Source organism: Pleurodeles waltl, chromosome 9, assembly GCF_031143425.1.
Source record: "Pleurodeles waltl isolate 20211129_DDA chromosome 9, aPleWal1.hap1.20221129, whole genome shotgun sequence".
Classification (NCBI taxonomy): Eukaryota; Metazoa; Chordata; class Amphibia; order Caudata; family Salamandridae; genus Pleurodeles; species Pleurodeles waltl.
This window is the reverse complement of record NC_090448.1, coordinates 420,973,976-420,999,612: the sequence shown is the minus strand read 5'-3', so window position 1 is coordinate 420,999,612 and position 25,637 is coordinate 420,973,976.

The window sequence follows — 25,637 nt, the reverse complement described above, 5'->3', positions numbered from 1 at the left end:
TCAGAATTTCTAAGGCATCTTTGGAAACGTGCACCAGGGAACACTGTATCAGAAATAGAGCACTACCATGGCGTTGTTAAGGGCTCCAGGGCTGGCGCAAGAAAACGGTGCATCGATTCCAATGCACCAGTTTCTTGTAAATGAAGCTCTATGTGTGTTGCAGAATGCAGCACACATGGTAAAAGGATGTTACAGGAATAAATAAATATATATCTCTTCCTTGCATCACTCTTACGCCACCCCTGAGGTGTCGTAAGATTCTGCTGCATTCCCATCCTTTTAAATCTTGAAATGCATCAGATACCTTCAGCTATCATGGGTGTTGCATGGGTACACCCCAAGCAAAACCCATGGAACGGCCCTTTCACGTACTGTTATGCGTGAAAGATGTCCATATTTACAAGGCCATGAAAAGCCACGCTAGGTGGCTTATCATGGCCTTGTAAGTATGGACTGGCACAGTTTGCCACCAAGCATGAGTAAAATGTCACTCCAATGGGGCATTGCCCCACTAGGGCCATGTACATGAGGCCCCTTGTCCCTGATGTGAACCATGACACAGATGATGGGCCATGTTTGTTGCATGTGACCACCCCCCAGTGTACATGGCACACCTCCCTTGCACACAGAAATGTTGGGCAGAATTCCTAGCTGCAATGCACGGCTGTGCAAAACTGGGTTGAGATGTCTTCATCCGTATGTCAGGGTGTTTTGCATTACATAAAAGTACTGGACCATGGTGTATATATGTGTCAGAGGCCTCATCTTGCAGTCCCTGTCTGTGCAGGCAGAGCGTTATCTGTGTATTTTCTCACCCATATCTATTTGTTATTGTGTCAGTTAGTGTGTTTGCTTAACTACAAGCAGGCCATTTCCATATTGTCCATCCATCCCGGAATCTCCTGGTAAATGATGGACTGCCGAAAGATGTAGGCGTCATGTACACTGCCTGGGTATTTGGCCACCACATTCAGGATCAACCCACAATGGTTAACAATGGCTTGTACATTAATTAACTGGGTATGTTTCTGCTTCCTGTATAAGTGTTCAGTTGCAGGAGGAGGAGCGAGTTGCACATGTGTGCAGTCCATGGCACCCTGCACATGAAGAAATCCAGCAATGGCATAGAAGCCTTGTATAAGTTGTATAAGTTCCTGCTGCAGTTGCTGGGTGTTACGGAAGAGTATGTGGAGGATTGTGAGGCGGATGATGGCATCCAGGACAGAGGGAAGGAATGCTGACAGGGATGCCTGTGATATTCCTCCCACTCATGCTGTAGTAGTCTGAAGGGAGCCTGATGCAAGCATATGTAGCACAACCAGGAGCTTGGTCGGTGGTGATATGTTGGTCACCCTGATGAACACAGCCTGCAGTCTGAAAGCATTGAGGTGGAACAGTTAGATGTAGGACTTCCTGTGCAGCAGGTAGAAGGTGATGCCCTCTTCCTCCCTGAAGGTAATCAGGGATGTCCGCTAGTGATAGATGTGCTCCTTTCTCGTTTGTGCCTCTGTGGTGTGAGTGGTGGTGATTTTGGTGGTGTTGGTGGATGTGGTGGTGATGGTAGGGGTTGGGGTGGTCTTTTTGGTGCCCAAAGCTGTAGTAAGAGTAAATCCATGTTGTCCTTCAGGTTGCCAGGGTGTTTTGTGCGTGTTCTCCTTATGTATCTGTACCAAAGAGTCATTTTAACGCCTGGTCTGACCAGGCGTTCACATTTTGATGCTAGTCAGGCTTAGCGTGGCTTGTGCTTATTGTGCGTCAATTTTCGGAAATCTTGTAAATATGGCTGCATCACAGCAACTTCTTTTTTTAAGGGGGAACGCCTACCTTGCATATCATTGTCTGTATCTGAGGCAGCCAGATCTTTGTAACTCTGGCGCAGTGTTTTTTGCCATCTAACACCACATTAGCGTAAATAAATGACGCTAATGTGTCAGTAGATAGCGCAAGGGGCTCTTAAATCTGCTCCCTAGTGTCTCAAAATACGGTTTTGTTTTTCCATACACAAAAAGTACTCATAGTGAACAAATTCGGACTGTATCTAGGCCTTAAAACACACGTGCTAGGTAATGCTGTGAACGAAACATGGCACTTATTTCAGGTCTTTACTTAGAGATCACCTGCTTACCTGCCAAATCCCTTTTCTTTTGTAACTTACTCCCTGATTGCATCTTTCCTCCAACTGGGAAGTAGGTCTGTGGTGGGATAGGCCTAGGGAAATCTCGGGCCCATGCTCCATGCTCCATTCACCTAGTGCCCTTTTAGCTTAGACCAATCAGACATGCACTTGAACATTGAATGTAGCAACTGGGGTTACCCATAATACCTCCCGATGTTTTGAAATCACTTTTAAAATCCAGGTGAGATGCTTATATACAAGACCTAAGGCTGCTCTTCAAAATAGGAAGACCTATGGTTAATGAGGCTTTTTCAGTGAGCTGTAGAGAAGCCCTTCTCACACTGAGAGTGAACTCTCTTCATATTATGGGGCTACAGAGTAGGGTGTCAAGTGTGTTCCATTAGAAGATAGAGCCCCCATATGGCTTCACATGAAAGGTTTCCCAACCAGGTGGTGCACAGATTTAATCATGGTCTGCGGGATGGTAAATCTTCTCACCAGATACTATAATAACCATAAGAAATCTTATTCTTGCATGTAAGTAGAGAAGGCTAATATGAGGGTAAAGTTTAAGGTTTCTGCTGGTCTCATCCTGTGACACCCGCTCTTGTTTTAATCTCTTGTGAGAGACCCAATATGTTGTCAGGCTCTCTAGACTTGTGTCACAAGTCCACTGAGAGATGCTCCACAGTGAATTTGCAACTTTGTTTTTTAATATATCTTGTATTGCTTTTATAAAGGTGATAGCATAAATGAAAAACCATTAAGATATTCCCCAACTGCGTAACCCCTCCCTCCCCCCATCGTGCACTAAGTACATCAAATACATATCTTATTACGACAAATCTCTGAAGTCCTGAGGTAGAACGTAGTTCCAATATATTTGTAAAGCAGTTGTAGCTATCTGTTCGGAGTCCGAGTCCGATGTTGAATTGTCTTCCTCCGTAGAAGGGGCATCTACAGCCTTTAAGTTTTCCAGCAATGAGTCCCACTGTGTAACGTTTTCTCTGGGTCTTTGGCCCTGTAATGCTTCTTTCATTAACACTGTGCCCTCTATTTCAGCCCACTTTACTAGTGCACCTTGCCATCTATTTACTAGTGGACCACCTGGGTCTTTCCAATGTGAGGTTATCTCTCTATTCGCTAAAATCAGTGCCAGGTCTATGAATTTGTTTGAGGTTTTGTGTGTCGACGGGTGCAGGAAATCCCCCAAAATTGCTGCTATTGGGGTTGGTGACAGTGGTCTTTCAGTGCAGCTGGCTATTTTCTTGAATACTTCTATCCAGTACGATCTAATTTGAGGGCAGTTCCATAACATGTGCATTAGGTCTGCCGCTAGTTCAGCGCAGTGCGGGCAACAGGAGTTATTTGTGTTATATATTTTGATTATCTTTTGGGGTGTAAAGTAGGCTCTATGGAAAATTTACGTTTATCAGTTTAAATCTTGCGTTTCTGGATACTGCATAGATGTGTGAAGTGATTCTAGCCCATTGGGTATCTTCTAATGAGGTGTCAAGATCTATTTGCCATTTAGTCTTGAGTTTGTTTAGCGGAGTGCAGGTGCCGCTCTGCATGAATTTATATACCCCTGAGATTATCCCCCTTTGGTCTCCTATGGAGCAGAGGAGGTCTCAACCCCCGTGGATGGGGGGCTCGCAGGTTCCTGCACCCCACAGTTTTTGAATGGTTATAATGAGGGCATTGTGGGTGAGGAACAATCCGGGCGGGAGGGCGAATCGGTCTTGCAGCTCTACAAAAGGGCAAAGTTTTCCGTTGAGAAACAGGTCACCCAATTTCATAATATTGTAAGGGACTAATTTGTTGACATGTTTGGTGATTTGGTTACCTGGGAGGTAATTCAATGACTCCAAAGGTATTTCAGAACCGTAGGGAGTCTTTGTATGAGAGCGTTTTAAGTAGTGATCCCAGCAGTGTCTTGTAGCTTCCCACTCCAGTGGGAGTGGCTCTTTCGGTTTTCTGGGGTTCAATACTATATGTAGGATTTTTCCTAGCGGGCAGTTTAATGGTATCTTTACATCTTTTGCGACTGGGGGTTTATTAATCAATTTTGCCAACCATTGTACTTGTCCCACCCAATAGTAAATTTCTAAGTTAGGGGCGGCTAAGCCTCCCTCCAAGGTAGGTCTTTGTAGAGTATGGAGTGCTACTCTGTGTCTGCTAGGTCTCCATATGAAGCTTGCAATTATAGAATCCGTGTTCCTTAATACCGAACTCGGGATTATTAGTGGGAGCGTGGAGAAATAATATAATAGTCTGGGCAATGCTATCATTTTAAGCAGAGCAACTCTCCCTGCGACCGTTAGTGGAAGGGTGCTCCAGAATTGCATGCTGGCTTTGATTCCCCTAATTGCTCCATGTACATTCCCCTCTAGCAAGTCTTCTACTGAATGGTAAATGTTGACTCCTAGATACTTAAAAGTGTTCGGTGACCAGGGCAAACCCCAAGTGTCAGAGGGCCTCGGGGTGCCTTTGAATGCCGGGAAAATTGAGGATTTCCTCCAATTAATCCGGAGTCCCGAGGCTGATCCGAAGTTTTCCAGCATTTCTATCGCCCCAGGTAGGTCCGTAACTAGGTTCTTGAGAAAAAGTAGCATGTCATCGGCGTAAAGGGCGATGTGGTGTGTCCAGTTATTAATTAGAATGCCCTCAAAATACCTTTTGGATCTTGCAGTTTGCGCAAGGGGTTCTACCGCTATAGCGAATAAAAGAGGGGAGAGTGGGCAGCTTTGTCTGGTCCCTCTTCCCACAGTGAAGGGCTTGGAGAAAGTGCTACCTGTGCGTACTCTTGCTGTGGGGTTTGTGTATAATAGTTTCGTCCAGCGAGTGAAACCTTCTCCCAATCCCAATTTTAACATAACTTGCCCTAGGTAGTCCCATCTTAAGCTATCAAAGGCTTTTTCAATGTCTATTGAAATGATTGCTGCTTGAGGTATGGTAGCAGGTACGGAGTGAAGAATTGAGATTTTGGGGGTCATTTTGACCCTGGCGGTACGGGACCGCCAGGGCTAAAACGACGGAAGCACCGCCAACAGGCTGGCGGTGCTTCCAGGCGTATTATGACCGCAGCGGTAGCGCCGTGGTCGCACCGCCGGGGCCGGCGGTCTACCGCCATTTTAGCCCCGGCGGTGATAATCCGCCAGGGCAGCGCTGCAAGTAGCGCTGCCCTGGGGATTATGACTCCCCTACCGCCAGCCTGTTTCTGGCGGTTTGCACCGCCAGGAAGAGGCTGGCGGTACGGGGAGTCGTGAGGCCCCTAGGGGCCCCTGCACTGCCCATGCCACTGGCATGGGCAGTGCAGGGTCCCCCTGAAAGGGCCCCATGCGGCTTTTCACTGTCTGCAGAGCAGACAGTGAAAAGTGCAACGGGTGCAACTGCACCCGTCGCACGGCTGCAACACCGCCGGCTCCATTTGGAGCAGGCTCCCATGTTGCGTCTCACATCCCCGCTGGGCCGGGGGTCGGAAACTTGGTTTCCGCCCGCCGGCCCAGCGGGGATGTCCAAATGGGCACCGCGGGAGTGTGGCTGCATTGGCGGCCGCCCGGCGGTTACAGCTTTGCAGGCGGCAGTAGCCGCCCGCCACTGTTGTAATGAGGCCCTAAGCGTCTGAAATTTTGTGCTGTACTGCGTAGTGGGATGAAACCCGACTTGTCCTGGTGAATCAGTGAGGTCATGAAGGGTAAGAGTCTATTGGCTAATATCCTGCTTAATATTTTATAATCTAGGTTCAACATAGATAGAGGTCGGTACGAACGGACATCAGTAGATATTTTTTCTGGTTTTAGTAAGGGGATCATTATGGCCTCGTTAGTAGATTGGGGTAATCTGTTATTATGCCACGCTTCTGTGTATAGTGTGCAGAGTCTTGGAGCAAGTGTGTCCTGGTATAGTTGGTAAAACTCTGAAGGGAGTCTGTCTGCCCCCGGTACTTTACCCTTTGCCATGCTCTGTATTGCAGTTTTGATTTCAGCTATTGAAATAGGGGCAGCTAGGGTCGCGCTTTCTTCGACTCCTAGTTTAGGGAGAGCAAGTGTTTCTAGTTCCGTGATCTGGGTGGTATTAATTGAGTCGGTGGGAGATGCGTAAAGGGAGGAGTAGTATTCAAAGAAGCAAGTATTAATTTATTTTTGGCTAAGTACTCTGTCACCTGGACACTTCTCAATTTCGAGTATAATAGTTTGTTGTTTGGAGGGTTTGGCTAGCCATGCCAGCCGGGCGCCTGCCTTATCTACTTCGGCGTGTTGCCTACTTAAGTACTGTTTATAGTCGAAGCGAGAGAGCCTAATGTTTTCTTCGACTATTTTCGTTTTAGTTTCCTGCAAAAGGGGGGTCAGCTCAGGGTGAGAGGGATGTTTACGTTTGTTGTCTCTTAGGTAGTCTTCGAGCTTTTTAAGCTCAGATTCGATAGATCTACGCACTCCTACACTTTCCCCAATACAGTTGCCTCTGGTTACTATTTTAAAGGTTTCCCATTCTATTGATCTAGAGGATGCTGTTCCTGTGTTTAGTTTGAAATAGTCTTTGATACTATTGTGAAGGGAGTGTTTGAAGGCCTCGTCCTCTATCGCCTCTGCCCCAAGTCACCATATGGGGATCACTGGATTTTCTCTATGCAAGCCAGTGAAACCAGTAAGGGATTGTGATCTGAAATGGTACGGCCCAGATACTCGGCTGATACTACGATGGATTGTAGTTCCGGGGAAACTAGTACTGTGTCTAGTCTTACGTGTAGGTCATGTACTGCTGAGTAGAAGGAATATTCTCTATTATGCGGGTTGAGGTGTCTCCAGCAGTCTCTTATTTGCCAGTGTTGTTGCCATTCTGTAAAAGCTTTAGCAGTTTTTAGAGTCTGAGTTTGTGAAAGGGGAGGGTGCGATCTATCCATGTTAATATCAGTTATGCAATTAAAGTCCCCACCTATCACTTTCAGGCTCGCTAGAATCGGACCTAGTTCCCTAGACAAAGTGTCAAAGAATTTCTTTTGATCCTGATTCGGGGCATAGAGGCCCCCTATAGTTATTTCCCTCCCATCTAGCCTTCCCATGATAACAACGTATCTTCCGTCTTTATCTAAGTTTGTGTGTAGAGCCTGGAATGGAACGCCGGGGCGCACCCAAACTAGAACTCCTCTTGCAAACGCCGAATAGTTGGTAGCAAATATTTGGCCTCTCCATCTTTTCCTAAGTGCCATAATCTCCTGCTTGAGTAAGTGAGTTTCCTGCAATATAGCTATGTGTGCCCCTCTATGTTTAAGGTAGCTGTACACCTTATATCGCTTGGCTATATTATTTAACCCCCTGACGTTCCAGGTTATTAATTTGTATTTTGAAGTCATAGCCTTGATTTAATAGTTGTTGGCTACTATTAGGGGAAGGACCCAAGGGCAATTTGTTGCTACAACTACCTGCCAAGTGTTTGGTTCGAAAGGTTTTTATCGCTCTAGGCCTCAGTGCACGATGTTCCCCTAAAACTAATTGAATAAACGTAAATCCCAACTCCCACTCCCCAGGACCGGCAATTAAAACTCGTCCTGTCCAAACCGTTAACATTCCTATTATAAAATCCTAAAGGTGGGTGGCGTGGCAGGGGCCGAGAGCACGTGTCCCGAGCCTCCCCCGGGGCCCAGCCGCATCATGGTCAGTTCTTTATAGTATCCGCTTTTGTCTCAAATTTTTAAAACAGTGTTCCCGGGCGAGAGCTGAACAGGGACCATAGTCAAAGTTAATTGTTTTCGCTTAGATACTCACGGACAGAACAGTCTGCACACAGTAGAGTCAAATAATTTCTTCCGAGGTTCCTGGTGTTATTATAGGCAGGCTGGTGGTCGTGTCTCGTGAGGATATCGAGGAGCCCCCGCAGCTAGAGTCAAGGTCCGAAAGGCTGCCGGAAGTCAGAGGTCTATGGCAGGACCCCTCGCTAAGGGCAGCGGCTGCATCTACAGCGTCTCGCATCTCCTGAAGGGATTGATGTTTTGGGGGTGCCGCCTCTGTGGTCCGCTTAGAGGATTGGCTGTGTTTCTTCCCCGGTTCGTGGAGGGATCTGGGGGGAGGGCCGAGGCGGTCAAGTTCAGGGAATCCAGCCACTCCCCCACCAGTTGTGGTGATAAGAAGAAATGTGTTTTCCCTTCATGTTCTATTCTGAGCTTGGCGGGGAAAAGCATTGCATATTTTATCCCATTCTCTCGTAGAGTGTGTTTATGACTGTGGAAGGAGGCCCTTTGCGCCTGAGTTTCTTTCGTGAAGTCCGGGAAGATCATGACCCGCTGATTATTACATAAAGTTTCGCCTAGTAGCCGTGATTGGGAGAGTATATAGTCTCTATCTTTGTAATGCAGCAGTTTAGCTATGATAGGGCGTGGTCTAGCTCCTGGCGGTGGTGCCCTGTTGGGGATCCTATGAGCTCTTTCTATTGCAAAGTAAGCTGAAAGGCCCTCGGAGGCCACTGTGTTTCTAATCCAATTTTCCAAGAAGGATTCTGTGCTGTTTGCTGAGGATTCCGAACCTTCCGGCACCCTGAAAAGTCTGAGGTTATTCCTGCGTGCTCGGTTTTCAGCATCTTCTGCTCTGGTTTCTAATGTCTTAATTCGGGCGGTAATATGTGCTATTTCCTTAGTTGTTGTTTGTTGTGCTAGAACGACTGCAGATAAAGATTTTTCGTTCGTCCCCACTCTTTCTTTCAGTTTCCGGTGGTCGTCTCGTAACAGTGAGAGGTCCGACGACAGACTATCAATTTTTTGCTCAAGTGCTTCACGGGATTCTTTAATAGCTAGGAGGACCGTGTCCAGAGTTGTTTCTTGAGGAGTCAAATTGCCTGTGCTGGCCAGGTTGGAGGGTTGAGTAGGGTGTTTCACATTTGCAAATTCCGTTTGGGTTTGGTCTTCTCGCTTTTTAGGTTTCCCCATGTTTAAAACTGTGCTGTGACTGGGAGGGATGAGTTGTGTGCCCAAACCACTGTAGGGGACCGAGTCACTGGATTCAGCCCAGCTGGTCCTCTCTGTTTGTCCTGGTCTTCCTCCTCTCTCAGGTTCCAATCAGTGTGGTGGAGAGACTCTCCCATTTTTCCACTCTATGTCCTCCGTTTGCTGGTACCGTCTGTGGAATCCTTTCAGATCACGGGTATAGTGGGGTGGTCGGAATGTGAGGAGTGTTCTATGACCCGTTCCCCTCTGAGCCAACACTGTATGGAGGTTGAGATGTTGTCTCCTGGTCGCGATTTCGCTCACTTTGTGCCCCTTTAAGCTTAGGGCCTTGTATGTTTTACGGTCCACAGGTGGATCAGACTCAGCCCTCCAGGTAGTGTATTTGGGTAATAGACCCTCCCGGGGCATCCAAGAGTGTTCGGTAGGAATTCCCTGTTTGCCGGCCTGCCCCCCCCAGGGCCAGCGGGTCCCCAGCAGCGGCCCAGCTACGGTTCCAACGACGGGCGGCCAACCGCAGGTGACGTGGTTTGCGATTCTACGTGCGTAGGTAGTGCTTTGGGCCCCACAACGTGCAAGCACAAGGGCAGGGGCACCCTATTCCAATTCCTCCTCTCTGTTCACAGCTCCGGGCCGCCCGGGGGGGTCAACCGGACCAAGTCACAGGGGGGGGCCCCGGATCGAAAGCATCTCCGAGGCCCCGTACAACCCAGGGCCCCTGATGCAAGGTGGGCCCACCCCTCACTCCGCAACGCTGTGTCTCCTGGATGTGTCTTCTCTTTTATTCAGGCCGGAGGCTGGGCGAGGGCCCCTCGCGCTCCCATCAACACTTTTTAAGGCTCTCGAAGGTCCCCGGGGCTGGCTATCACTTTCACCCCATCCTCCGGGTGGTCGGACTCCAGTCCGCTCTCCGCGCCCGGGCGGGGGTTTACCGTTCTCCCCCGCTCGCGCGCTCTCGCACTCACCAGATTCTCATGATTAGTCCGGAGCCCCAAAGGCTCTTAGCGGACTCCTCAGGTCCCGGCGGTCAGTTCTCGGCCGTCGCGGATGCTCAGGGCCTCTGCACTTCTCCCGACTTTTCAGCGGCCGCTTCCATAGTTGCGGTCGCCATTTTGATTTTTTATTCTTTTCCCCCCGGTCGTCTTTTGCGGGGGTGGAATCTCATAGGACGTGGTCACCTCCGATGCTAGCTGTCCACCGAGGAAGATCCCAGCGGACAGTGCACAATTCAGTGAGCTCTGCGTGGTAGTAACGAAGGCCGGGCCCCGATCTCAGCCCCGGAGCTCCGCGCTAAGCTTGCAGCCTCATCGGCTGCTGGCCACGCCCCCCCAGTGAATTTGCAACTTGTTCTCCAACAGAGTACTCATCCTTGGTGGAGATGTGGGTTAAAAATATTTTGGACCTTCTTTCAACCTGGGTAAAAACCCAAGTCCATGCCCTGGATATGAAGCATCTGACAGTCAATGGCAGTTGAGTAGGGGAACAGGCCATTTCCTGTAACCTGCCATCTGGCCCTCTCTGACAAAAAAACAGGATACTGTGTGTCACAACTGGGGCACTTTACATCCCTCACCATAGTATGATACATATGTGGTAAGCATGTTGTGTGTACATGAGCGGGTGGAGTGCCATTACCCGTGAGTCGCTCTGTCTGTGCAGCCCTACGATGGTGGGATGATGTCTAAAGTAGCTGTTGATCTTGATGGTAACTGTCTCCCCTTTGCTTTCCTTTATGTCCCTGTGCCACCTTTTGTGACCCGTCCATTAGCAGACCAGTAAAGCTCAGATTGTTGTATGTTATGGATCTACAAATGTAACAATTAAGCAGAGACGAGCCCTTCATATTTATTCAACGTTAAACTGGGTTTTGCATGTTTGCCAATTAAAACTCCAAGAAAGGACTTTATGGAGTAAATTGCATGCCCTGCACATAATGTGCGATGTCTACAAACCCCATAATTTCAAATCACTGCACATTTCATAAGATATTTTTTCATCAGGAGAATGGGCTGTACCAGTGCTTATTTTTTTTATTTTTTTCAAAGTGAAGTGATCAGATTTTTCTTAGGAGGCTGCTACCCACTTACGTCATTGACGAAACCGACTTTTACCATTGATACCATCCAATTCCACAACTGGAGCTGAACTACAGTGTACAAGCCCACCTTCCTCAGGGGACATTAAAGTTGATCTTACCACTAGAGGTTTTTGAATAAATTGGTTCAGATGCAGCATTTTACAGCATCATTTTCTCTTACTTTTGTGTGTATGTACCTATCAGTATAGCAGTGATTGGAAAGATTGGGTTTTGCCATTGTGTGAGTGAAGTGTGCTTATTCTCTTCAGAGATGAGAATATGGGTAAAAGCAGTTAGCAGGGCCATAGCCTGTCTCACCCAGTTGGCTTCTTGCAAGTGGCACAGGCCACATTGCTTGGGGACAGTGTTAGGTTAGTGACAATGAGGAGCGACGTTATAAGGTTAGGTTATATAGGCAGGGTGGAAGGCTTTCTTTTAGCCTCCTGTGGCATCCATTTTGTGGTAAAAGTTGGGGCAAGGAGCAGGAAAACAGTTCTTCTAGGTTTCGGGCAGGTCGAATGTTTTGAGAGGTTTTTTTCTTTAAGGTATATTGTGGGGTCAATTTCTTCTGGGTAGAAGGTAATGGCTACTTACCCTAGTGAGCTGGCAAGTGAGGCCAAACACATGCTTTGTGCATTGGTCAGGGATGACCTTATTAGGCCTGGGATGTTGGAACAGGCATGGGTCGGTATGTTGCAACCCAAAAGAGAAGCAGCAGGGGGTATAACAGCCATGTTCTCCACCGCGGAGCAGAGGTGGCTTTAAGGGGTCCAGGCGGACAGCAACCGTGGAGGATGTGGGCAGCATGTCTGGAGTCCATATGGAAAAAGAGAACTCTTCACCTGTGGTGCTGGGGCCAATTGTGAGACGTGGCTGCTCGGCATCCAGAAGGTGCTCTGTGGGGAGCGGTCATGGTTATGCGATGATGGGTGGTGTTGGAACACCCATGCTATTGCCGCTGACTGAAGGAGTGGTCAGGCCGCCAGCAGAAGCTGGCGTACAAAGGGAGGGTGTTTGTCATGTTGGTATAGGCCTTGAGGGTGCGGTGTCCAGGTGGACCTGCTTTAAAGGCTTGCATCAGGAGATAAGCGTGAGGTAAGCATGATGATGTCATGCCAGAGTGCGTGATGGTGGATGTAGTCCTTTTACATAAGCAGGTGCGCCTACAAAATGTCGGGTTAGTCGAACAGAAGCAAGGATGGATTCTGGTGCGTTTCAGAGGTGACGTGCGGTTGAAAAGAACTCAACCAGATATGCCTTGAACAGTCGTAGAGAAGTGGGCCTTAAGGCAGAGGTGTTCCTGCTGGAGGAAGACAGTGACTGCAAATATGTATGTGGCAGTGGTGGTCTGTTTGGGACATACGTGGGAACACTAGGTTTTAGAAGCAGGGTAAATCAGTGGGTTTGGGGAAAGCTTTGATTACTGATGGAGGTCATGTAAATTGAGACATCCAAAAGGGGAAGAAATTATGGGTAAAGAGACAGTGAAAGGACATACAATATTGAGTGACCAGGAAATGCAACAAGAAGGCAAAAAAGGAAAAGATAAAGATGTTTCTAAGGATGAGAATGAGTCAGCAGACCCACAGCATAGAAAGAAAATGCCTTCCATGAGGATAGCCACACTGTTCGGAGTCCCACTTTTCTGAGAAGGCATAAAATAAAATATGGAAAAATGAATGTGTAGATGTCTTTAAATTACTACACAGAGATTTACAATCAAAGGAGCGGTGTGAAGAGGAGAAATGGGAACTAGCCAGATGGCCAGAGATGTCTTTAACAGTAGACAATTAGACATCTGCCTTTCTAATATGTGATAGTACAAATTGTGAGAGATATGACAGGGCAATTGCACTCTTTAAATATATGGTTATAATTTGTAAAGCACAAATGCATTTCAGAGGTTTCACCTGGCTGAGGTATCGAGGAATGTGGGGCTAAATTGAGCCGAAGCCTGACAAATCATGAAGGGACATAGACTCAGATGTATGGCTGCAATGGATGTCCTCCACACAATGTTACAACCCACACAGCAAATGAGCTTCCGATTACATATTGGTCCTTTCTACACAGACCCGTTCAACTCTGGGTAGTTTCATGAAGTAGACAGAGTCTTAATACAGGAGCATGTTGGAGATTTAACAAGGGATTTCATCCGAGGCAGTTTTGCTGTTACAAACACAAGTGCCCCAAGTGTGGTGGCCAACATCCACTGTCTCAATACTTTGCCACAGTTAGCACTGGGGAGCTGTTGTCACCTGCAAGAGGCTGAGGATAACAGGGTCAAGCTTTACCAAAGTGCCCTTAATCTGGTTAATGAGGTGAGTTTGACCTGGTGGCTGCAGTTTAATCTGGATAGGGAGGCAGCCATGAAATTCGAATACGGTTTCAAGGAAGGTTTTCGTTTGCGGTACCAGGGTCATAAAGTTCATAGATGGGCTGACAATCTGAAATCTGCCAAGGATTTGCCACAAATTGTTCAGAAACAAATGTCTAAGGAATTGAAGGAGGGAAGTATTGTGGGACCTTACTGGAACTGGTCTATTGCTAATTAGATGGGCTCGCCTTTGAGTATTGTACCCAAAAATGCACATGCTCAATTTACCACCTTTAATGGCCAGGGGGAACTTTGGTCAATGACTACATTGTGGAGAAGGCTGTGACAGTGGCATACGCATCTGTCGATGATACCATAAAATTGGTGCAACAAGGAGAGAGGAGGCTGAGTTAGCAAAAGGTGACATTAAATCAGCTTTTCAGCTTTTGTCAGTAAATCAAGATTACTTCTTGTTGGGTATGCAATTTGGAGGAGCTATTTTTGAGGACAAAGTATTGCCCTTCTGATATTCCATTTCCTCCTCACCTTTTGAGATGTTTAGCACTTTCTTACAATGGGTTTTCATGAGGCACATTGTACACTGGCTGGTGTGCCATTATTTGGATGTTTTTTTCTTTGTGAGATGAGGTGGTACAGGAGAGTGTGGCAGGGTGCTGAGGTTTTTTGACCTGTTTAAACTTGAATTGGGAGTTCCTTTGGAAAAACTGAAGGACTAGCTATTTCTTTGCCATTTGTGGGGATTAAACTGGATACTGTGAATATGATTGCTATGCTGCCTGAAGACAAAGTACATGAGATTATTGAGTTTTTGGACGGTGTCATTGGTGAAAGGAAGGTTTTTTTCATAGCAGTTCAGAAGCTACTGGTCTATTTGAATTCTGCCTGTAAAGCCATTAGGGCAAGTAGGATTTTTTGCTGGCTGCTAGGCTTAGCAAAGTCTGAGATCACATTTCAACATCACAGGGTAGGAATAACTATGGCTGTTAGAGCAGACTTGTGCCTTTAGAGGTCATTACTGGAGTATTTCACTGGAGTTTCTATGTATTTCTTTGATGAAGACACTTTTGGCAAATCCAAATCTTTTCAGATATGGCAGGCAAGAAGTTTTGGCATTTCCTGAATGGCAGATGGTGTGTGACGCAGTAGCCAGAGCAGTGACTGATTCAAGGGAGGAGCATTGCATTCTTGAGTTTTTCCTTCTGCTGGTGGAGTTGTGGATTTGTTGGAATTCAATGACAGGCCGGTAGTGGGGTACGGTGATGTTTTTCTGGAGGGCACAACTTGAGGATTTGCCTTAAAAATCTAAAACAGACCAGGCAGGGAGGGGTAAATGGATCAGGTTGAATATGGGTTGGGAGGGAGCCATTTGTCCAGTTCAGGAATGGTTGAGTTTTTTGAAGCTGCCAAGATGGAGTTAGGATATGATATTTTGTCATGTGAACTGGTTCAGTGTTACAGCGTCTGGTTTATTGGTCGTGATGAGGATGGCTTTAGAACAGTTGGGTTTGGACAAGTGACGGTATAGAACACATTCTTTTAGGATTGGAGGAGCCTAAGAAGCAGCTATATTGGGGCTGTTGTGTTGTGAAATACTCAAAAATTGGCAGATGAAATTCAAAGTGCTGCAAGAAGTATGTTCCGAAATAGTTGGGTTATACTGTTGATATCAACATAAGATATGGTCTGTTGATTTTTGTTTCTTATCTTTTGCTGAAGGATGGGTTTATGGACCTATCATTGCAAAAATAGTGATGTGGATCATAGGATATTCATTCATACAATGAGCAATGAAATGTGCAAATTAACAGTGTTATGGCAGATTCCATGGACTTCTCAGCAGTCGCCACAAAGTATTTTGGTGGGGCAAGAGTGGTATACAATAGGGTGGACCTGTTGCAATTGCTAACTGAACTGTTCACAAACAGAGGTTCTTATTCATCTATGGGAAAATGATCTGGTGAAATTGTCTGGTTTGACACTTCTTAACCAAATAAAGGATGATTTGCAACTGGTTAAGAACATGTGGTCAGGCACCAGTGTTGTATGGATAGAGTTGCGGAGACATTAGAGAGGTGCATTGAAACAGGCGTCCATAGACGGAGCCACATGTATGTTGAACAGGGTTATGAGGGTTTTTTAGCAGTCTCATTGGGGTTATAGCTGTGGCTCACAACAACGTAAAAGAGAAAGATGGGTAAATTTTTCGGTCTCGTGGGGTCTGCTTGTTGAAGTTTGGAAATGCATTTGACCTTTTAGAGCTGAGGGAGTTGTTAGCAAACATATAGAAGGAGAAACTATAGTACTGATGAGGTTTTTACATTAAATCTTCAGAAAATTTAGGGTGGGACAGGAAAATGCCTTATCAGAGTTTTTTGGGGTAGCTGTAATTTTTGGGGAGATGGAGAGTCAGGTGCGGGCGCATCCACTCCTCTAGGGTGTGAGGGGACCCAGAGGAAGAGAAGAGTAGGTTTGAGGATGTGGAGCAAGAAAATGGGGAGTTCATTTGAAGACGATTGTTTGGTGGTGTGAGAGAGTGATTAGGAAATGTAAAGGAAGGGCTGCAAATGAAGTTGAAAGAACGATCTTGTGGGGTATGGAGAGTTGTTTGGGGTAGGTAACATAAGTTGGGGACTGTAAGAGAGGCGGGCTGTCAGGATTTATTATGTATTAGCAAGAACGTTTCTCTTTCCTTAAATAAATTGATGCTGACAACCTCAATCCTGTTCTGATAAAGTAGCTTTTATGCTTTAACAGGCTTATGGTTGATTCTTATTGCATGATTAGGTACCAGGGGGGAGCAGTGCCATAGACAGTCCACCATTAAGTGGCTTTATGCAAGTGGCACAAACCTGGGGATAGTTGTAGATTAGGGACACTGAGGGCGGGGTCATAAGGTTAGGGTATATATGCGGGGAAGTGTTTCTTCAGCCTCTTGTAGTGTCCATTTCGTGGGAAAGGTTGAGGCATGGAGCAGGGTACCAGTTCTTTCAGATCTGCACCCCACCCTATGTACGTTTGCAGTGTTTTATTTGTATTTGTCAGGTGAAAAGAGCTTTTTGTCACGGTAAGACAGGTTGTGAGTGTCCATTTAGCGGCAATTTTTGGGGGGATTGAGAATCAGGTGATGGTGCATCCCCCCTTCAGGGCAGTGAGGGACCCAAAGGAAGGAAAGAGTAGGTTTGAGGATGTGGAGCAAGACAACAAAGAGTTTGTTTGAAGATGATTGGGTAGTGTAAGAGAGAAGGTTTGGGGAATATAAAGTGCTGCAAGTGAAGTTGAAAGAATGAACTTGCGAGGTATGAGGAGTTGTTTGGGGTATGTAATATAAGTTGGGAACTTTAGTGGAGGGGGATGTCAGGATTTTTTTATGGATTAGGGAGGGCCTTTATCTGTTTTAATGTCTAGCATAGGTTGCTGGGCTGTTGCACTCTCCACAGGTGTGACAGGTCTGGTGGGTAACCTAGAGAGACATACATTCAATGACATACCAAGGGCATAATTGACAATATTTCAAAGTTGGGCCTGTGCCCTGATTGAGAATAACATGAAACTTTAATTGAAGTGCATATGGACTCTCACACCACTGGGCCCTAGTACCTTTACACAGGAACACAGGCAACCCAAACCAGTTTCAGTCTTGCTGGGCCTTGTTGGTGAGATGCTGCTTGAGTTCTATGGCACAGTGGGTACAAGACCCATGTTTGGGCTTACCTTCTGCACTCAGATAATTTTACTTGGGAAAATGAACAAACATTAGCAAGGCTAATCAACAGTACATTGACATTGCTTGTTTAACAACAAAAGATGGCCACTTGCCACCATTTACCACTTGCCACCATTTATCACTATTAACTTTGTCAATGCTTGTATAATTGTGGCACAAGCATAATTGTATTGCACCTAGATGATGCTTCCAAATGCAATTTGACAACCATCTTGGAATGGTATATCAATAATAAAGCATACTAATAATACAGTACGGCGAACCAACACTATTGACTTTGGCAATACTTGCACCACAATTGTGTGCACATTGGCAAAGGCAATGGCGAAAGTGGGCACTAAAGAGTGGCCACTTTTGTTGTGGCCAGAGTCCAAGAAGGAGTACAAACAAGTGGAAAACGGGGAAGGGAGGTTGTAAGGAAATGCCTTCCTTGGCATTGTTACCCCCTGATGTTGTGCCTTTTGTTGATGCCAGTTATGATTGAAAGTGTGCTGGGACCCTGCTAACCAGGCCCCAGCACCAGTGTTCTTTCCGTAAACTGTACGTTTGTTCCCACAATTGGCACAGCCCTGGCACACAGATAAGCCCCTTGTAAATGGTATCCCTGGTACCAAGGGCCCTGTGGCCAGGGAAGGTCTCTAAGGGCTGCAGCATGCATTATGCCACCCTAGGGACCCCTCACTCAGCACATGCACACTGCCTCACAGCTTGTGTGTGCTGGTGGGGGGAAAATGACTAAGTCGACATGGCACTCCCCTCAGGGTGCCATGCCCACCTCTCACTGCCTGTGGCATAGGTAAGTCACCCCTCTAGCAGGCCTTACAGCTCTAAGGCAGGGTACACTATACCACAAGTGAAGGCATAGCTGCATGAGCACTATGCCCCTACAGTGTCTAAGCAAAACCTTAGACATTATAAGTGCAGGGTAGCCATAAAGAGTATATGGTCTGGGAGTCCGTCAACTACGAACTCCACAGTTCCATAATGGCTACACTGAAATCTGGGAAGTTTGGTATCAAACTTCTCAGCACAATAAATGCACACTGATGCCAGTGTGGGATTTATTGTAAAATATACCCAGAGGGCATCTTAGAGATGCCCCCTGAATACCAGTCCGACTCCTAGTGCTAGGCTGACCAGTTTCTGCCAGCCTGCCACAACCAGACGAGCTTCTGGCCACATGGGGTGAGTGCCTTTGTCACTCTGTGGCCAGGAACAAAGCCTCTACTGGGTGAGGGGGCTTCTCACCTCCCCCTGCAGGAACTGTAACACCTGGCAGTGAGCCTCAAAGGCTCATGCCTGTTGTGACTGCACCCCAGGGCATCCCAACTAGTGGAGATGCCCGCCCCTCCGGCCACTGGCCCCAGTTTTGGCGGCAAGGTTGGAGGTGATAATGAGAAAAACAAGGAGGAGTCACCCACCAGTCAGGACAGCCCCTAAGCTGACCCCTGCCTTTAGAAATCCTCCATCTTGAGTTTGGAGGATTCTCCCAATAGGAATAGGGATGCGCCCCCCTCCCCTCAGGGAGGAGGCACAAAGAGGGTTTAGCCACCCTCCAGGACAGTAGCCATTGGCTACTGCCCCCAAGACCTAAACACACCCCTGAATTTAGTATTTAGGGGTGACCCTGAACCCCGGAAATCAGATTCCTGCAACCTACAAGAAGAAGGACTGCTGACCTGAAAGCCCTGCAGAGATGACGGAGACGTCAACTTACTTGGCCCCAGCCCTGCTGGCCTGTCTCCAAACTCAAAGAACCTGCACAGCGACGCATCCAACAGGTACCAGCGACCTCTGAGGACTCAGAGGACTGTCCTGAACCTGAAGGACCAAGAAACTCCCGAGAACAGCGGCACTGGTCAAAACCTGCAACAACTTTGCAACAAAGAAGCAACTTTCAAAGAACTCTCTCTTCCCGTCGGAAGCATGAGACTTCACACTCTGCACCCGATGCCCCCGGCTCGAGTTCAGGAGAACCAACACCGCAGAGACGACTCCCAGGAGACTACAACAATGTGGGTACTCTGAGTCGACCCCCCTGCACCCCACAGCGACGCCTTCAGAAAGGATCCTGAGGCTCCCCCTAACCGCGACTGCCTGGTAACAAAGGAACCGACGCCTGGACCAAGCACTGCACTTGCAGCCCCCAGGACCGAGAGGAACCACCTACCAGTGCAGGAGTGACCAGCAGGCGGCCCTGATCCTAGCCCAGTCAGTGGCTGGCCTGAGAAGCCCCCCTGTGCCCTGCCTGCATCGCCTAAATGACCCCGGGTCCCTCCATTGCTTTCAATAGCAAACCTGATGCCTATTTTGCCTACTGCACCCGGCCACCCCTGTGCCGCTGAGGGTGTGTTTTGTGGGCTTGTGTGTGTCCCCCCCAGAGCTCTACAAAAATCCCCTGGTCTGCTCCCAGAGGACGCAGGTACTTACCTGTAAGCAGACTAGGACTGGAGCGCCCCTGTTCTTCATAGGCGCCTATGTGTTTTGGGCCCTGCTTTGACCTCTGCACCTGACCGGCCCTGTGTTGCTGGTGCTGTGGCTTTGAGGTTGCCGTGAACCCCCAACGGTGGGCTTTCTATGTCCAGGAGACTGACTGTGTAAGTGCTCTACTTACCTGAGAAAACTAACCAAACTTACCTCCCCCCGGAACTGTTGATTTTTGCAGTGTCCACTTTTAAAATAGCTTATTGCCATTTTAACCTAAACTGTGTGCACTACTGCTTTGAATCAAAGTTCTATACTTACCTGAGTGAAGTACCTTGCATTTGATGTACTTACCTCAAATCTTGAATCTTGTGGTTCTAAAATAAATTAAGAAACAATATTTTTCTATATAAAAACTATTGGCCTAGAGTTAAGTCTTTGAGTGTGTTCCTCATTGATTGCCTGTGTGTGTGTACAACAAATGTTTAACACTACCCTCTGATAAGCCTACTGCTCGACCACACTACCACAAAATAGAGCATTAGTATTATCTAATTTTGTCACTATCAACCTCTAAGGGGAACCCTCGGACTCTGTGCACACTATTTCTTACTTTGAGATAGTATATACAGAGCCAACTTCCTACATTGGTGGATCGGCGGTGGGATCTAAGACTTTGCATTTGCTGGACTACTCAGCCAATACCTGATCACACGTCTAAATTCCAGAAATTTTCATTAGAAATTGATTTTTTGCATTTTTACTATTTTTCTAAATTTTTTAAAGTCCTGCTAGGGCTTTGTGTAAGTCCCTGTTAAGATTTCTGTTAATGTTTAAAAGTTTGTAAAAGTTTGGATTTAAGTTCTAGAAGTAGTTTTCAGATTCTTTAAAAGTAATCCCAACTTTTAGAGTGATAATATCGAATACAGATGAGATGGTGGTGGAACTCAACCTCACCGTTTACCTGCATCTAGGGATGTCAGAGTTAAGGTCTCTCTGTAAACTTAAAAATATAAAAACTGGGTCCAACCCTACCAAAGTAAAGCTCCAGGAGCTTTTGGCAGAGTTCACAAGGGACCACCCCTCTGAGGATACTCCTTCAGATGGGGAAGTTAGTGAACAGGAGGACGAATTCCCCCTTCCTGTCCTAACCAGGGAGAACAGGGTTCCCCAAACCCTGACTCCACAAATCATAGTCAGAGAGCCTGGTTCTTCCACAGGGGAGACCAGTACCTCTGGAAGCATTGAGGGCAGCCTCAATGAAAATGAGCTCCTGTTAGCCACAAGAGTGGCTTTGGAGAAGCAGCTCCTAGCCATAGAAACGTAAACTTCACACTTGTATAGCACACTACTCACCCATTAGGGTCTCAAGGGACTGTACGCATACCACTGTGGAACCCCTCCTGGCATTTCCTTGTGAGGCACCCACTCCTGGACAGCCCCAGGGTGAAGCCAGGCATCCAAGCGCTGTCAGGGCCATTGTGAAGATTAAGCAAGCTATTGCCCAGAGTTACAGAGTGGGACCCATTAATTAGATTAGGCACTGAGGCAAGAATTATCTGGTCCAAGGGAATTGAGCCCAAGACCTGCCGAAGCGGGAATTGAACCCTGGTCCCGAGCAAGAACTCTGCATCAGGGTCTGCCGCTCTAACCATTGTGCCACACTTCTCCACTTAGAAATGGAAAGACAATAGATGAGTTTAACTCCCATTAATGGTGGCAGCAACATACATAGGGTCGGACACAATACTGACATTCTACAAATCCCCAAAGGGATTGTAACTAAATATGAAGATGGTGATGACATCACCAAATGGTTCACAGCTTTTGAGAGTGCTTGTGCAACAAGAAAAGTAAGCAGATCTCACTGGGGTGCTCTCCTTTAGGATACGTTCACTGGAAAGTGAAGGGATAGACTCCTCACACTCTCTGGTAAAGATGCAAAATATTATGACCTCATGAAGGCTACCCTGATTGTGGGGTTTGGATTCTCAACTGAGGAGTACAGGTTAAGGTTCAGGGGGGCTCAAAAATCCTCGAGCCAGACCTGGATTGATTTTGTTGACTTCTCAGTCAAAACACTAGATGGTTGGATAACTAGCAGTGGTGTAAGTGATTATGATGGGCTGTATAAATTGCTTATGAAAGAACATCTGTTAAGTAATCGCTTCAATGACAAACTGCATCAACATCTGATAGACCTAGGTCCAATTTCTCACCAAGAATTGGGAAAGAAGGCAGACCACTGGGTCAAGACTAGGGTGACCAAGACTTCTACAGGGGTTGACCAAAGAAAGGGGTCACAAAGCCTCCCCAGGGGAAGAGTGGTGAGACATCCAAGGGCAAAAGTAAAGAGTCTTATACAGGGCCCCAAAAATCTGCTCAGGAGGGTGGGCCCACAGCCTCTTCACAGTCTACAAATGGGTATAAGGGTAAAAACTTTGATCCTAAGAAGGCCTGGTGTCGAAATTGTAGTCAGCATGGACACCAAACTGGAGGCAAGGCCTGTCCAAAGATAAGTCCCACAACAAACACTACTCCTCCAGTCTCCAGGTAGGATCAACAGTGTGCCCAGAGCAAATCAGGGTTCACACTGAAGCTACATTAGTCTCTGAGGGTGGGGTGGATTTAGCCACACCTGCTACCTGGCCGCCTAGCATGCAAAAATACAGGCAGCAGCTCTTAATCAATGGGACTAGAGTAGAAGCCCTGAGGGATACAGGTGCCAGTGTCACTATGGTGACAGACAAACTGGTTTCCCCAGGACAGTACCCGGCTGGGCAGACATATCCAGTCACTAATGCCGACAATCAAACTAAAGTCCATCCCATAGCAATGGTAACTTTAGAATGGGGAGGGGCCACTGGCCTGAAACAGGTGGTAGTCTCCTCTGCAATCCCAGTAGAATGTCTGCTAGTTAGTGATCTGGAGTCCTCAGCATAGGCTGAGGTAGAGCTCAAGACCCATGAAGCCATGCTGGGTATCCCTGAAGTGGTGTGTGTCAACACAAGGGCACAAAGCAGGGCTCAGGGTGAAAAAGAAGTGTTGGAGTCTGGAATAATGGCCCGATCTTCCAACAGAAAAGGAAAGAAGACTGGGGCACCAGCTTCAACACAGCAAAAGAAACAGAAGCTCTCTTCCCAGGAAGATGTTCTATCCCCTGAGGGAACTGAGTCCATGGAGCTGGAGCCTTACCAGGTTGAGCGCTTGGGCCCAGGGGGACCCTCAAAGGAACAGCTGTGTAAGGGGCAAGAAACTTGCCCCTCTCTTGAAGGCCTAAGACAGCAAGCAGCTGAGCAAGAAAAGGGAACTGTCAGTGGAACCCACAGGGTCTATTGGGAAGATGGGCTCCTTTACACTGAGGCAAGAGATCCAAAACCTGGTGCCACTAGGAGAGTGGTAGTGCCTCAGGAGTTTAGGGAGTTCATTCTGACCTTAGCCCATGACATCCCCCTTACTGGGCATTTGGGACAAACCAAGACTTGGGAGAGATTAGTCAACCATTTCTACTGGCCTTATATGTCCCAGAAGGTTAAGGAGTTTTGCACCTCCTGTGTCACCTGTCAAGCCAGTGGTAAGACAGGTGGCCATCCAAACCCCCCCTCATTCCACGTCCAGTGGTGGGGGTCCCCTTTGATATAGTGGGAGTGGACATAGTGGGTCCACTTGAATCTCCCACAGCATCAGGGAACCAATATATTCTGGTAGCAGTGGATCATGCTACCAGGTACCCTGAAGAATTCCCCTTAGGTCCACTACTGCTCCTGCAGTAGCTAAAGCACCCATAGGTATTTTTACCAGAGTGGGATTTCCTAAGGAGGTGGTTTCTGACAAAGGTACCAACTGCATGTCAGCTTACCTAAAACACACGTGGAATGAGTGTGGGGTGACTTATAAATTCACCATACCATACCATCCACAAACCAATGGTCTTGTTGAGACATTTAACAAGAAATTGAAGGGCATGATCAGGGGGCTCCCTGAAAAACTCAAAAGGAGATTGGATGTCCTCTTGCCATGCCTGTTTTTTGCCTACAGAGAGGTGCCACAGAAGGGAGTAGGGTTTTCCCCCTTTGACCTTCTGTTTGGCCATCCTGTTAGGGGACCACTGGCACTTGTAAAAGAAGGCTGGGAGAGACCTCTCCATGAGCCTAAACAAGATGTAGTGGACTATGTACTAGGCCTATGTTCAAGGATGGCAGAGTACATGGAAAAGGCAAGCAAAAACCTTGAGGCCAGCCAACAACTTGTGGTATGACTGAAAGGCTGCTATGGTTGAGTTTCAGCCAGGGCAGAAATTCTGGGTTCCGGAGCCTGTGGCTCCCAGGGCACATCAGGACAAATGGAGTGGTCCTTACCCAGTGCTAGAAAAGAAGAGTCAGGTCACCTACCTGGTGGACCTGGGCACGAGCAGGTCCCCCAAGAGGGTGATCCATGTTAACTGCCTTAAACTCTTTCATGACAGGGCAGATGTAAATATGTTAATGGTTACAGATGAGGACCAGGAAGCAGAGAGTGAACCTCTCCCTGATCTCCTCTCCACTGACCATAAAGATGGCTCAGTAGAGGGAGTGATCTATTCAGACACCCTCTCTGGCCAACAGCAAGCTGACAGCAGGCACGTCCTCCAGCAGTTTGCTGAGCTCTTTTCCTTGATCCCTGGTCAGACACACCTGTGTACCCATGATGTGGACACAGGAAACAGTATGCCTGTCAAGAATGAAATATTCAGACAGTCTGACAAAGTCAAAGGAAAGCATCAAGGTGGAAGTCCACAAGATGCTGGAGCTGGGAGTGATTGAGCACTCTGACAGTCCCAGGGCTAGCCCAGTGGTCTTGGTCCCCAAACCTCACACCAAAGATGGCAAGAAAGAGATGAGGTTTTGTGTGGACTACAGAGGGCTTAACTCTGTCACCAAGACAGATGCTCACCCCGTCCCAAGGGCAGATGAGCTCATAGACAAATTTGGTGCAGCCAAATACTTAAGTACCTTTGACTTGAAAGCAGGGTACTGGTAAATAAAACTGGCACCTGGAGCAAAAGAGAAAACAGCATTCTGCACACCCGATGGGTACTACCAGTTTACTGTGATGCCCTTTGGATTAAAGAATGCCCCTGCCACCTTCCAAAAGTTGGTGAATCAAGTCCTTGCTGGCTTGGAGTCCTTTAGTGCAGCTTATCTTGATGATCTTGCTGTCTTTAGCTCCGCCTGGCAGGATCACCTGGTCCACCTGAGGAAGGTTTTGCAGGCCCTGCAAGCAGCAGGCCTCGCTACCAAGGTATCTAAATGTCAGATAGAGCAGGTAACTGTGGTTTACTTGGGGCCCCTTGCAGGTGGAGGCCAAGTTCAGCCACTCCAACACAAGATCCAGACTATTCTGGACTGGGTAGCTCCAAAAACTCAGACTCAAGTCAGGGCATTCCTTGGCTTGACTGGGTACTTTAGGAGGTTTGTGAAGGGATATGGATCAATAGTGACAACCCTCACAGAAATTACCTCTAAGAAAATGCCCAAGAAAGTGAACTGGACCGTGACTGTCAAAAGGCCTTTGACACCCTGAAGCAAGCTATGTGTACAGCACCAGTTTTGAAAGCTCCAGATTATTCTAAGCAGTTCATTGTGCTGACTGATGCCTCTGAGCATGGTATAGGAGCAGTCCTGTCCCACACAAATGACGATGGCCTTGACCAGCCTGTTGCTTTTATTAGCAGGAGGTTACTCCCCAGGGAGCAGAGTTGGAGTGCCATTAAGAGGGAGGCTTTTGCTGTGGTTTGGTCCCTGAAGAAGTTGAGACCATACCTTTTTGGTACTCACTTCACAGTTCAAACTGACCACAGATCTCTCAGATGGCTGAGGCAAATAAAAGGAAAAAAACCTAAACTGTTGAGGCGGTCCATATCCCTACAGGGAATGGACTTTGTAGTGGAACACAGATCTGGGACTGCCCATGCCAATGCAGATGGCCTTTCTAGCTTCCTCCACTTAGACAATGAAAACTCTCTTCGGAAAGGTTAGTCTCATC